The sequence below is a fragment of the Schistocerca americana genome, chromosome 6 (assembly GCF_021461395.2).
Source record: "Schistocerca americana isolate TAMUIC-IGC-003095 chromosome 6, iqSchAmer2.1, whole genome shotgun sequence".
Classification (NCBI taxonomy): domain Eukaryota; kingdom Metazoa; phylum Arthropoda; class Insecta; order Orthoptera; family Acrididae; genus Schistocerca; species Schistocerca americana.
This window is the reverse complement of record NC_060124.1, coordinates 629,708,092-629,722,746: the sequence shown is the minus strand read 5'-3', so window position 1 is coordinate 629,722,746 and position 14,655 is coordinate 629,708,092. Positions and strand designations below refer to the sequence as shown.

The window sequence follows — 14,655 nt, the reverse complement described above, 5'->3', positions numbered from 1 at the left end:
TATGAGTGATGTGAGTGACTGAATGAGATGAGTGAATGTAATTTTAGTTTAGTAAGAGGATAAATAGTAATATGGAGAGAGGTAAATGGAATATAAGATGAGAAAAGGGTATTATTATTATTATTATTATTATTGTTGTTGTTGAAGTAAAAAAAGGAAATGATGATGAATAAGAGGAATATATATATAATGCTGAGGAATAAATATATGTTATTTTGTGAAGAATGAATAATGGATAGGTGAGAATGTTATGAGTAATTGAGAATATGTTGAGCGGGGAGAAACTAGATTTGAACGCTATATCACATGTACTCATGGAATACAGAATGAAAGTAGTGGAAAGAATACTATTTATTGAAAGATTGGTATGCCTGAGATAATAACTTATGTGATGTCTTATATATTCTTATAACTAAAGGTGAAAGTATAGATTTATGTGGAAAGAATTATTTACAGCAGCCACTGTTGGAAATATACCAGTAGATTTAAATCTATAACACTTTAACACTAATCTAATGGGAACTTGTAATGAAATTTTTGGAGTTATGTAGGCTTGACACTTCAGATTGGAAGAATTATTTAAGAGAACATATTTAGCAGTCATCTAATGACATAATTAAAGCTCCTCTACTGAACTGAACTAATGCACCATTAAATAGAAAGGAGAATAAGGAGAAAACAAAACGTCAGTCCTGTGTTGCGGCTCATACTCTCATCCCTCCCTTAGAAAAATTTATACATGTTGATGAAATATTTGACATTATATAATTCGTGATTATCTGACAGTATGGAGAGACATACACACATATTTATTTATGAATAGAATTTTACAGGTACCACAAGGTAAATACAGAATGGATATACAGCATGGAACGCAGCAGCAATTATCTAAGAAGATTTATTTATTTATTAAGTAAAACATTTATTTATATTGGTTGATACTCATGAAAGGAAGGAGATGAACTACACAAACTTTATGGGAACATGAGTGAGTGACTTGAACTATATATATATATATATATATATATATATATATATATATATACTTACCACACTGATGTACATACTTTTAGGATCCTAAGATATTTAGAGGGGCACCGCTCTTAGAAATGGTAATAGAGGAATACCACTCTTAGAAACAGCAATAGTGGGGATACCACACTTAGAAACGGTATTAGGTATAGGAACTTTTACATACATTATATTAAGTTAACATGTATTTTATTTATCATATTTTATTTTGTGTAGTCCACTGTAGGAGATGACTTTACTAGTATTTATGAAGTAGTTAGCAATCATCCCATGAACCTATCCTCCTACAGAGGGCTGTCTTGAAGCTTGAAATATGTGTAAATTTTATTCCAGGAGGCAAGATGAATTTTAAGTTGAATATTCTAGCGAGTTGCCACAATTATCTTCAAATGTTGCAAGTGTAACGAAAGGGAAAAAAAAGGAAAGAAAAGAAAAAAAGAATGAGCTAACAAATAAAATAAATAAAATGTATATTTAAATCTGAATGTAATTCACATGTCAGCACAATGATATTGAATGTAACGTAAAAATTTACTATATTTTTCATTTAATTCTGTATATGTGCTATACGACAACAATGTAACTATCTCATGTAATGATTAATTGTAAATATTGGTATATTTATGTACTTACTATATCAAGAAATGTATTTTAAGTAGATGTTAATGAGCTGCAAAGGACTTGTGCATGTAGCACATGATTCATATAAATGGAACTGAAAATGCAAAGAAGAAACCAACGTGATGGAACACTGGTCAAGCAATATTTACGTAATGTCAATATACCTTGAAGTGTATGGTGTAGTGGAAGCCGGCAGGTCTTCAGGTTGGTGTAAAAGACAAGCTCATCACCTGTCTTAGGCAGTGAGGTGTTTCCTATGCCCTCATTGACCATTTATACCCCGGTAGACGCCACCAAAATTTGACTGCTGGAGATCACAATTTCGTGTTGACACATTGAACAAACTTTGGATTTTCTTCAAGTCACACGCAAGAGATCCAGGCAGTACACACACACTCAGAATCTGATACTACGTTTAAAGACATTGGAGCAATATAATAGAAACATCTATTGTTCGAATTAATTCCATTCTAAACACGAATCATGTGAACTGAATTCAAACGCTGTGCTAAGCAACGATAATACGCTGCAATTCAAAGACATTAATGTTACGACTCCTAAAGAAGATACACACCAAAAAGACTGTATACAAAGACTGATATGCAAAGAGCATTGTGCTCAGAAATATTTTTTGTAATATGTAAATTTCTTATTTTCTCATATATATGTATCTATGTAAATTTTCTATACTGCCACGCTCGCTTGCGGAGCGTGTCAGTAGAGGAGGCATTGTAATGGTACTTTGACTTCCGCGCCTCCGCCAATACAAAGATCGCACACGCAGAAGAGCGCTGCGCCAGCGACCGATTTTTATAAATAATTTTGTTCGTCCTTTTAGTCTTGCGTAGGTTTTTGTTTTTAAGAACTAATTGAGGACTCTCTCTCTTGTCTTGATACGAAAGACGTGTATTTTTCGGCGATGTGTTAAATGTGCTTTTGGGTGGAAATTAAAATTACATTACAAAGTGTGGTTGTTTCAAAAGTGATTTGAGGGGGTTATCATCAAATTTGTAAACTGATCATGACAGTGGCAACTTGAAGAAGTTTTCAACAGACGGAGAAAAGTGAAAGACAGGTCGTCCTACAAGTGAAATTAGGATGACAGCCATGATGACTACATTGTAATTAATACTGGGTGTCGAACAAGATTATAAGGTAAATTTCAATTAGTTTCTGATGCTATTTCCGTACAGTCGCATTTTGTAGTGTTACCGACCCGCTCTGCCATGCACGGTCAAATTACAGCACGATCTCAATCAATAATACGAAGTCCGCCTTATCCGTAACTGAAACCACCAAGATTCCAAACCCAATCAGATTTTTTATTTTATATTTTTCACGGCAGAACCCCGAGGAGAAGGGCACACTACAATAGCTTCAGCAAGTAGATTTGTCGCTTAAACGTGTGCCTGAAACATCAGTGCTAGAATTCCAAGAAATACTCTATCCTGGCAAGCGTGCCCGTATCCGTTCGCTCACTGAAAACGCAGCACAAATCCCTGCACAGTTCATAGGCAGGCTCCCCGTGTTACGTCTCGGGTGCAGGCGATCAGCTGGTAGCAGTGTGTGAAGATAGACTGGACAAAAAATAATATTGATTAAACTAATTGAAGAATTTCGTGAAAGACATTCGTTGTAAGATTCTACATTCTCTGATTACAAAAACCACATTGCCAAACGTGATGCAGTTCGCCAACTCGCACCTCCATTTGGTATTTTGGATAAAGAATTGGACAGCAGAATTCACAATCTGAGGTCACAATTGCTCCGTGAATTTAGCAGATGTCCCTTCTTGAAATCAGGCAGAAAAGAGCTGAACGTATTGAAGTGGCATGCCTATGACTCACTGCTATTCCTGCAGGATGTAAACAAACCAACACTTTCGGGTCTATTACACTAATTTTAGATATTGAAATGCTATGCATGTACATTAAAGAGCTGTAAGAATATTCAGTAGCTAAAAGTGTAATCTAACAGAAAGATATTAAGCAGGGGTTACAACTTCTCAAAAATTTGTAACCCTCAGTATGTCGTACTGAGCTTTCATATTTAGTAACATCTGGAAGTCCGTCTCAGACATACGAAAAAAACCTCCACAACTAAACCGTTTACAGAGAAGTTATGTACCAACCACTTATATTCCTTTCTCCGATTATTCTCCCTTTTTACAATTATACTCACAGTGTGGGTGCAAAGAAATAGAAGTTTTGCGTTGGATACCACGTTCTGCAAATCTGATTGGCTACATGTTGCCAGTGGAAATGGTCACACCGGTTACTGCTGCTGGGTGAATGTCCCGAGAACAATCCCAAGTGTCAATAAACAACCTTGATGAAACTACGTGGGTGTGTAGAGGGGAAAAATAGTGTGATTCATATTTTTTTGTCTGTGCCCAGTTTCACTTTTAAGGGGTGATACATGCCCCGAAAGGTAATTTGGCTTATTATGTTTAGAACGAAGGAAAACTGGGAAAGCATCACCACTCAAAAAATGTTAATAGCATGTACATGAGTTTTCAGAGCATCTTTCTATTTTAATGTAGCGTTTCCAAAAGTAGCAAAAACAGTAAAATCTTAGAATAATAAGCAACAGGTACCTAAAGGCATAAAAATTTCCAGTGAGAGAAACAGATTTCTGCACTACTGTTGTAAGAAATATAGAGTAAGCCAAGAATTCGCAGATTATTCAAAAGCCTACAAAAGAATCTATGGTATAGTAGTCAAAGAGGCAAAAATTATGTGGAATGACAATTTGATAAGAAACTCATCTAACAAAATGAGATCCCCGTGGAGAGTTACAAAGAAAGAAAGTTGTAGTTCAGCGCCAAAGAAAAAGAATGTATCACTAACACTAGAAGGCTCAAAAGTCACAGACACATATTCAGTTGTGGAAAAATTCAATGAATACTTCACTTCACTAGCTGAAGACCTGATTCAAGTAAACTGTCAAGGACCAGTCCCAAGTTTCTCCGGCAAGTCAGTGATCTCGGCTGCTTCTACGTATGTTTATGAAATGAACCCCAATGAAATTATAAGCAAAATTAAATCATTAAGCAATAAAACGCCAAGTGGTCATGATAATGTACCTGATTTCATATTAAAAGCATGTGCTCACAACATAGCAAACCCCTTGGCAAAAATTTTCAACCTCTCTTTAAAAACTAGTGTATTTCCAGGTATTTTTAAAATAGCAAAAGTTTCACCACTGCTAAAAAAGGTTCTTCTGATAAAATATCGAACTACCGACTCGTGTCACAGTTAAGTTCCTTCTCAAAAATTCTAGAAAAACTCTTCTATGACAGACTTTTAAGTTTTATAAATAAATATGCACCTCTTAAAATACAACAACATGGTTTTAGAAAGTCTAAATCTACACAGACTGCAATTTTCGAATTCTTAGATTGCATTTTAAAATCCCTTGATCAACATAAATTAGCTGCAGGTATTTTTCTAGATCTATCAAAAGCCTTTGAATCCTGGACCATAACATTCTGCCTGAAAAATTAGAAAGACGAGGAGTAAGAGGTATAGCACATAGCTGGTTGTGTCCATACCTAAAAAACTACAGGTAGAAAGTATCACTTCAGTATGAATTCAACAAAATGAATAAAACAAGAAAGAACTCCTTTCTATCTAGCGAATTACCAATAAAATATGGTGTACCACAGGGCTCAATCTTAGGGCACTACTCTTCTCGATTTATGTGGATGACTTAGTCGAATATATGAGTTCCACAAAAACTATCCTGTTTGCCGATGACACCAGCATATTGCTCACTGGATCCAGTCCAGAAACTTTGCGGTCCACAGCAGAAAGTTCTATGAAAAGACTTTCTGAGTTGTTCACAAAAAAACAAACTCATTATAAATACTGAAAAAACTGTGTGTGTCGATTTTCATTTAATTCCTCGAAGTAATCAAATGTCTATTCAAGCCCAATTAAAAAATGATCCCCTAGAAAATGTAAGTGTCAAAAAATTCTTGGGTCTTAGGGTTCAGCAAGACTTAAAGTGGGACACACATATAAATAACTTGTGTAGAAATCTATCATCTGTATGCTATGGCCTAAGAATTTTAAAGGCTACAACAAGCAAAACAACAGTACTGCAGGGATACTATGCACAGTTCCGCTCACTAATCAGATATGGGATCATTTTCTGGGGATACTCAACTCACAGTGTAAAGGTTTTTAGAATGCAAAAAAGAGCTTTAAGAATAATTTGTGGCCTTAAAAAGATGGAGTCCTGTAAACCCCATTTTACAGAGCTTGGTGTTCTAAATGTTCCAAGTTTATTCATTTATGAAACTGCCTGTTTTCAGGTGGTAGTCCATAGTGAAAAAGATAAACTGCTGCAGAACAAAAATGTACACAACCATAGAACCAGAGGGAAATCATATATACATCAAAAATATCACAGAACAACCACCTATCAGAGGAGCATAATTAACATTGGTGTAATACTACACAATAAGATACCAGAGGAAATAAAAAATGCTACTCATCCAATATTTAAAGCTAAACTATAGGCATTTCTAATAAAGCACTGTTTCTATTCTGCCAGAGAATTTCTAAATATGTAACAAAATTAATTGTAATAAGTACTTATTTTTAATTTGCCTACTATTTTGCTAATACTATGTATTATTGTAACTTATCTTTGACCTGTCCAATATTAATTGCACAATTTGTGATGTAAGATAAAACTGGACCAATAATAAATCAAATCAAATCAAATTAATTTCGAGAAATGAAAATTTTTGTATAAAGTAAATTAAAGAAGCTTTCAAGCTTCCCTATGCAATGAAGCTGGTTTCTGAAATACAATTTTTTGAAAAGAAGCTGTACACAATGTGTGCTGTCAGAGTATTTTCAACGTAGATTAAGATATGTAAAAGTGTAGTTTCAGCTCTCTGAGACTGCAGACGTGTGTGCCAGTTGTGTTTGTGTGAGTGTTTGTGTGCGTGTGTGTATGTGTATGTGTGTCTACTGCTGACAAAGGCCTTCATGGCCAAAAGCTATGATGGTGTGAATCTTTTTACTGTGCCTATCGCGACTCTTCATCTCCGCAACTTTCCTTCTCTGGTATTGTTACATTCCATCCTCGATTTTACTTTGTAAGATATATAAACTTTCATTACAATTCAAATTATTCATTTCACTTATATTTTTTTTATTTCTTCAGTTGTTATTTTACATTCTTGTTCCTTTTCTTTCTTCGTTTAGCATTTCACATGTGTGTATTTTGTTAATTGAAAATAATAAGTAACTACTTATTATTGTAGAAAATAATGACGATGATAATTTGTAAAGAAATTCTTGAAACATGTTTTCTTACAGCATGCACATAAAATGAATGAAATTTCTTCCTGTAATATACGCAACAGAGAAGACAATATAAAACAAAATTCAGCAGGATTCCAAATTGTCACAGATGGTACTCAAAATATTCTGTTGTGGATCAGGCATATTTCAATATATCTATAAGTCTTGGCGAAGAGAATTGGTTGTTTAGTGCTAGTGACTGCAGCTCGATTTCATTATTTCACAAGTGAAGATTGACACCACTTCCAAAATCAAAAGCTGTATACGTCCCACGGCTGTACCTGTGCCATCGAGCCTATTGGGATCGCCTTACGAACAAGTTCCTTCTCCTCATGTACAATGCTCTAAATGGTTTTATCACATTGACCAGCTGCCTTTTCATAGTTGTAAGAGAAAACAATGGTGAGTTTGGTCCGAGAACTTGAGAATTTCTTTTTGAAGCCACAAATGTCCTTGTCATACCATCAAAATGTCACCAAACAAACACCCGACCAAGTCGAAAGATATTTGAAAGCTGTTTTCTTTCCCAGTGAGGGAGAATATCTGTATTGTTGTTAGATTATTGCAGTGGTCAGTGTGAAAGAACCATATAGAGCATCGTACCTGAAGACAAAGAACTCGTTCACCCTCACCTAGTGATACCAAATGGATCGACAGCACAGGTACAGCTGTGGGAAGTATACAGTTGGCGATGTTGGAAGTTTTTGTGAGAAGACTTTCTGATTTACATCTGCTGAATGATTATGATGTCAGTCTCCACCTGAGAAACAACACAATAGAACTGCAGTAGGCAGCATTTTGCAAAATTTCAAATTATTACAGAAGCTGATTACACAGTTTTCAAGAATATTAATTACACATGACCTTTCATACGAAAAACATTTTTTTATATATTGTCTTGAAGATATTCCTTCTAAACCTAAACTGCCAAATTGTCTTTCAGGGTGTGTTTTATCCCTTAATAGTGAAATTAGGTACCAACAAAAAAATATATACTGTACTATTTGGCCCCTCAACACACCCGCCAAGTTTCATCGAGATCGTTTATTGACATTTGGGAATGTTGAAACTTCCTGGCAGATTAAAACTGTGTGCCAGACCGAGACTCGAAATCAGGACCTTAGCCTTTCGCGGGCAAGTGCTCTACCGACTGAGCTACCCAAGCACGACTCACACCCCGTCCTCACAGCTTTACTTCTGGCAGTACCTCGTCTTCCACCTTCCAAACTTTACAGAAGTTCTCCTGCAAACCTTACAGAGCTAGCACTCCTGAAAGAAAGGATATTGTGGAGACATGGCTTAGCCACAGCCTGGGGAATGTTTCCAGTGTGAGATTTTCACTCTTCAGTGGAGTGTGCGCTGATATGAAACTTCCTGGCAGATTAAAACTGTGTGCCAGACTGAGACTCGAACTCGGGACCTTTGCCTTTCGTGGGCAAGTGCTCTACCACCTGAGCTACCCAAGCACGACTCACGCCCCGTCCTCAAAGCTTTACTTCTGCCAGTACCTCGTCTCCTATCTTGATTTTGGAATGTTCTTTTGTAAGTCTGCCTGTTACAGCAGAGAACACTATCAGCACAACACTATTTCGCTACGCCTAGTCACGCTGCCTTGCAGCGTCATGCAAATACTCGTCTGCTCCGACTATTTAAGCCATTACAAAACCATACAAAGTCATTTACATGCTATGGAGCGGACAGTACCAGCAGATCAGATGCAATGCCACCATTCGGCAGTACTGGCAGTTCCATCTCAGCACTCCACGCTGGCAACTCAGCCCAGTTTGTCCCGATCTTCACCGGCAGCACATCAGCTGTTGCATGCCAGCAGCAACAACAACGTCCCCACACTTCACGCCGCCTCCTACTGCAACTCTAGGATTCATCGTGTAGGAACATAACACACGATGTCCACAGCAGAGACATTTCTGTTATACACACATCAAAAAAGAGTTTTGCATCACTTCGGTTCCAAGACAGAAAATTGGAATAGAGATCAACATAAAAAGGGCGGAAATGATGTTTATTGCTCGTGAAAACCACACATTGCACGTTGTACCACCATACAGCGAGACCTTCAGACGTAGTGGTCCGGACTGCTGTACATTCGGCATGTTGTTGGGCCCATCTGTACCACTCTGCATGGTGTCACGGTTGCAAAGATGGACCTCACCACGGGCATCAGGAGTGAAGTTGCACATCATGCAGACTACTGCGTGCAGTTGAGTCACAAAATGACGTCCTGTGGCTGCACGAAAAGCATTATTCAACACGGTGGCAGTGCTATCAGGGTTCCTGTGAGGCTTAATCCGTAGATAGCGGTCATCCACTGGACGGCCTGAGCAAGGCATGTCATCGACAGATCCTGTCTCTCTGTATCTTGTCCACATCTGAACAACATCTCTTTGGTTCAATCCGTGATGCCTGGACACTTCCCTTGTTGAAAGCCCTTCCTGGCACAAAGTAACACTGGGGATGTGATCAAACTGCGACCATGACTGTCTAGGCACGATTGAAATACAGACAACACAAGCCGTGTACCTTTTACTTCCTGGTAGATGACTGGAACTGATTGGCTATCGGACCCCCTCGCATCTAATATGTGCTGCTCATGCAGGATTGTTTACATCTTTGGGCAGGTTTAGTGACACCTCTCAACAGTCAAAGGGACTGTGTCTGTGATACAATATCCACAGTCAATGTCTATCTTCAAGAGTTCTGGGAACCAGGGTGATGCAAAACTTTCTTTGACATGTGCATATAGTCGTGTGGATATTTGTCCGAGGACATTATAATTGAGTTTTGGTTTTGTTAACAAACAGTACTTTTGATCATTCTTGGTGCAAGTATACATCGGTTCCATATTTGCAGTAGAGTTGTCGGATCTCGACTGATGTAAGCAGTAACATCATTCATTGATAAACAACAGTCTCTACAGGCCACAACCGTGCTGCTCTCATATCCTGACATGTGCCGACAGACATTTCTCCATCTTACACGAGGTATAATGCAACCTTTTCACAAACAACATCTAATGTGATTTCTGAATGTGAAATCCACTGTGTAATCTTTCCTCACATATAGAAGGTAGTGGATTTACTTCTACTTACTCTGTGGGGTTACACTGAAATGCCAGTTGTTTGCGTATCCAAACATTCAGTACCCTTCAAGCAAATTTGATGTTCCTCATGTTCCAGTTGTGTACTGTTGCAATTTTAATGTCCCCCAATGTGTTTTCATTTAATGGCTGCACTTATGATTTTTAACACATTTTCAATCATCACATTTATGAATTACTCATACAGTTCTCAACTCCTTCACCAGTTACAGTTTCATCACCTAGCCAGTTATTTTGTTTGAACTACACTACAAAGTCAGTAGCAGTGCTTACATTTCAAGCTGTTCCAGGCGGTAGATCTCAGAGAAGGCAGCAGCCGAGAGCACCTTTGCATCACAGACAGAGAGTTCCGCAAAGCAGGGAGCCCACGGCTGATGGCAATTATTGTCTCATTGTCCAAGCCAGGTCCACACCATATGTCCAGCTTTCTCAATCTTTTCAGCCCTCGACCCCTTTAAAACACAATTAAATACATAGTTAAAGTTGTGTCAGATTATCTTGTCTTTATTAGAGAAAAAAATCAGAGAGACAAAATTTAAATGACCTGCTTGCAAACTGCTCACCAGTTTTGACGACTTTGATATTCTAACTGAGTGCCATGCAAAGATAAAATAGTTTTTAGGAAATATCCAAGTCACAGGTCACAATACACTAGCCAATTTGGGGCAGGTAGAATTTCAGAATACTTAAAAATAAGGGAATTGTAAGTATAATAGCTTCAAAGATATCAAAGACTGAATTTCAATTTGTTTCACATATACCTGACTCATCACCAACTGTGAACACTCAGATATTAATAGGATCAATAAACAGGGAGGCAAAAAAACTGAAGATAATGCCAGAGCAGCATAAGCAACATCAAACTGAGCAAAATTTTCGGAATAATCAGAGGTCAGAAGGGCAATTATGATAAGCTATGGCCACAAAATTAAGGAGAGTCAGCAATGAGCATACAAAACCTCCTCCAGGAAGGGAATCAGTCTGTGTGTGTCTACCAGTGTGCTTTTGTCAGAATAAGGTGCTACTCCACTTGTTACAATAACAGTTAATTCAGTGTCTTTCCACATTAGCTAGCCCTTAGATTTCACTGTTAACAACATCAAATCTTGTGGTACTACATGTCTACTATCTTAGTGTAGTTCCATTTCTCCAACATAAATTACCATCTTAATAAATTAATGACAGTATGCTATAATTAGCACAGTCGTGCATCGCCCAGTAGACACCACAGAAAATTTGCAACAAACATAACTACCCACAGGCAGTAATTTAAAGTTTGCCTACATTTGACTGGTCAGCAGGAATCATAATCTTCAGGAACTTTTTTTTTAATTTTTTTATTTTAAGCAACTAGTTTTGTAGGACCAAATTGAGGAACAAATCTTTAAGGTCATGGGACTGGTCAGTACATGAAATTACAGCATAAAAGTATTGACAGATAAAATAAAATGTTTATGAACCCAAAAAAGACAAGCCATAAGTTTATGTAAACAAAATCAACAATATAACACAGGAATCGGCTTATTTTTTCTAGGAACTGCTTGACAGAACATGACAAGTGGCTCATGAGGAAGCTCTTCAGTTTCTATTTGAAAGAGTGTGGATTACTGCTAAGACATTTGAATTCTTGTGGTAGCTTATTGAAAATGGATGCACCCCTTTCTGCACAAGAGCCAACGAAGTGCGACCCAAATGGAGATTGGACTTTTGTCTAGTATTAACTGAGTGAAAGCTGCTAATTCTTGGGAATAAGCTGATATTGTTAACAATAAATGACAGTAAAGAATACATATATTTATAGGCCAATTTCAGAATGTCCAGACTAATGAACAAGGGTCGACAATAGATTCAGTTATTGCCCGAACTGCCTGTCTCAGCCACAAATATCCTTAGAGAATGGGAAGAGTTCCCCAATAATATAATACAAAATGTCATAAGAAAATAAAAATAAGCAAAGTAAATGACTTTTTGTATCAAACTATCACCTATTTCAGATACCATTTAAATAGCACAAATGGCACCATTAAGTCTTTAGGTAGATAGTAAACTATTCAGGATCTTGTCTAAACACCTAGAAATTTGATCTGTTCAATTTAAATAATCACATGCCCATTCAGTGAAATTAAAATGTCAGGTTTTGTTGAATTGTCTGTTAGATACTGTAAAGACCGAGTCTTACTGTAATTTAGCATTAGTTTCTTTTCTACAAGCTGTGAACTTATGTCATGAACTACATTATCTGAAACAGAGCCAATGTTGCACACATCTTTTACTACCAAGCTGGTGTCATCAGTGAACAGAAATATTTTAGAATCACCTGTAATACTTGGAGGCATATCATTTATATAAATAAGGAACAGGAGTGGCCCCAGCACTGATCGCTGGTGCACCCCCCCCCCCCCCCCCCCCCCCCCCCCCGCACCCCTCAGACCCCACATTGTACACATTCTCAACACTGTGGATCATGATGTTTTGCTGTATTGTTAAAATGAGAGGTGAACCAATTGTGAGCTACCCCCTGTATTCCATAATGGTCAACTTCTGCAGCAATATTCTTTGAACAACACAATCAAATGCCTTAGTTAAATAAAAAAGGATGCCTACCGTTTGAAACCTTTTGTTTAACAAAAGAAATTAAAACAAGGATAGCAATGGCAAAAGAGGCGTTTTATAAGAAAAGGAGAATCTTCTGCAGCGGTATGGACAGGGAACTCAGAAAGAGACTCATAAAATGTCTTGTATGGAGTGTTCTTCTATATGGCGCTGAAACATGGACTATGAGGAAAAAAGACAGAGAAAGGCTGGAGGCTTTTGAGATCTGGACATGGCGGAAGATGGAAGGAATAAGTTGGATGGACAGAGTAAAAAATGAAGAGGTACTGAGAAGAGTGGGAGAGAAAAGGCAGTTACTAGATGTAATAAAGAGAAGAAAAAGAAATTGGATTGGGCATATATTAAGAAAGAATGACGGACTGATAAAAACAGTTTTAGAAGGTTATGTAGAAGGGAAAAGGAAGCGAGGAAGGAAGAGATTCCAGATACTGGATGACATGATGGACGGTACAACATACAGCAGCCTTAAGAAGGAAGCAATGGATCGCAGAAAATGGAGAGGCAAAGGACCTGCTAATATAGCAGATAACTGATGATGATGTTTAACCCATCCGTTCCGTAGAAATGTTGGAACACGTAAGGCAATAATGACGTTACGACTTATCTTAGAAGATAGATTAAGGAAAGGCAAACCTATGTTTCTACCATTTGTAGACTTAGAGAAAGCTTTTGACAATGTTGACTGGAATACTCCCTTTCAAATTCTGAAGGTGGCAGGGTTAAAATACAGAGAGCGAAAGGCTATTTACAATTTGTACAGGAACCAGATGGCAGTTATAAGAGTTGAGGGACATGAAAGGGAAGCAGTGGTTGGGAAGGGAGTGAGACAGAGTTGTAGCCTCTTCCCGACTTTATTCAATCTGTATATTGAGCAAGCAGTGAAGGAAACAAAAGAAAAATTCGGAGTAGGTATTAAAATCCACGGAGAAGAAATAAAAACTTTGAGGTTCGCCGATGACATTGTAATTCTGTCAGAGACAGCAAAGGACTTGGAAGAGCAGTTGAACGGAATGGATGGTGTCTTGAAAGGTGGCTACAAGATGAACATCAACAAAAGCAAAACGAGGATAATGGAATGTAGTCGAATTATGTCGGGTGATGCTGAGGGTATTTGATTAGGAAATGAGACACTTAAAGTAGTAAAGGAATTTTGCTACTTGAGGAGCAAAATAACTGATGATGGTCGAAGTAGAGAGGATATAAAATGTAGACTGGCAATGGCAAGGAAAGTATTTCTGAAGAAGAGAAATTTGTTAACATCGAGTATAGATTTAAGTGTCAGGAAGTCGTTTCTGAAAGTATTTGTATGGAGTGTAGCCATGTATGGAAGTGAAACATGGACTATAAATAGTTTAGACAAGAAGAGAATAGAAGCTTTCGAAATATGGTGCTACAGAAGAATCCTGAAGATTAGATGGGTAGATCACATAACTAATGAGGAGGTATTGAACAGAATTCTGGAGAAGAGGAGCTTGTGGCACAACTTGACAAGAAGAAGGGATCGGTTGGAAGGGCATGTTCTGAGGCATCAAGGGATCACTAATTTAGTATTGGAGGGTAGCATGGAGGGTAAAAATCATAGAGGGAGACCAAGAGATGAATACACTAAGCAGATTCAGAAGGATGTAGGCTACAGTAAGTACTGCGAGATGAAGAAGCTTGCACAGGATAGTGTAGCATGGAGAGCTGCATCAAACCAGTCTCAGGACTGAAGATCACAACAACAACAACACCTATCAGCTGACTTCAATCTAAAAAAGATGCAGCTCTAACACCAATTACTACAGGAATTTTTCCACGAGTGATCCCACCACCACCCACTACACTGTTACCTATAAGCTTTGGCAGCCTCCCCTCTCCATACCTATTGAGGTGCAGACCATGCCTAGTGACATCCGATCTACTGATGGATCACATGGCAGTGCTGCCAGTCGAGTCTGTGTCCTCCTC

General features: G+C 37.8%; 1 protein-coding gene across 3 annotated transcripts in view; it reads right to left on the bottom strand.

Moving 5' to 3' along the window:
* Positions 1 to 14,655, bottom strand: part of LOC124619269 — a 250,941-nt gene that overhangs the window by 27,081 nt on the left and 209,205 nt on the right. For all 3 annotated transcript variants that reach the window (XM_047145537.1, XM_047145538.1, XM_047145539.1), the window contains exon 6: positions 10,366 to 10,544. The gene's annotated coding sequence lies outside the window, so the exon portion shown is untranslated. The remainder of the gene's footprint in view (positions 1 to 10,365; positions 10,545 to 14,655) is intronic.